This window comes from Aphanomyces invadans, assembly GCF_000520115.1.
Source record: "Aphanomyces invadans strain NJM9701 unplaced genomic scaffold supercont1.204, whole genome shotgun sequence".
In the NCBI taxonomy this organism is placed as follows: domain Eukaryota; phylum Oomycota; class Saprolegniomycetes; order Saprolegniales; family Verrucalvaceae; genus Aphanomyces; species Aphanomyces invadans.
This window is the reverse complement of record NW_008580349.1, coordinates 1-424: the sequence shown is the minus strand read 5'-3', so window position 1 is coordinate 424 and position 424 is coordinate 1. Positions and strand designations below refer to the sequence as shown.

General features: G+C 41.7%; 1 pseudogene across 1 annotated transcript; it reads right to left on the bottom strand.

Moving 5' to 3' along the window:
• H310_15172 lies at positions 1-80 on the bottom strand (annotated as a pseudogene). Its single transcript has one exon. The product of its transcript is annotated as a tRNA-OTHER (tRNA).
• Positions 81-424: the final 344 nt, after the last annotated feature.

The following is a 424-nucleotide window of genomic DNA, read 5'->3' as shown; positions in this document are numbered from 1 at the left end:
TGACACTGCCCGGGGCTTCAACCCTGGCACCTTCCTCTATTTCTGTAATGCCGTCGCGCTAACCACTGCGCCACCGCGTCAAACGCTTACGCTTATTCTCGATCTCATCTATCAGTTACTTCAATTTGGAATTCAACTGATTGATCTACTTTGTCAATGAATGACCCACTACAATCCATGCTACCAAGGTTGCTTCTGATGGCACAGGAGCTTGCACAATATTATTACCTTTAAAATTTTTAAAGTGCTATATGTTCAAGGAATAAAAATTCAGATACTTTACAATCATTGGTTGCACCGAATTCGTACTTCGTAGTCGGCTAGCCAATCAAACGGCAAAACAATCTTGAAGTCGAAGAAAAAAGTAGGCCTTGCATTCCGTCGTTCCCTGTACCTTGCTACTAGTAATTTGAAAAATCGAACA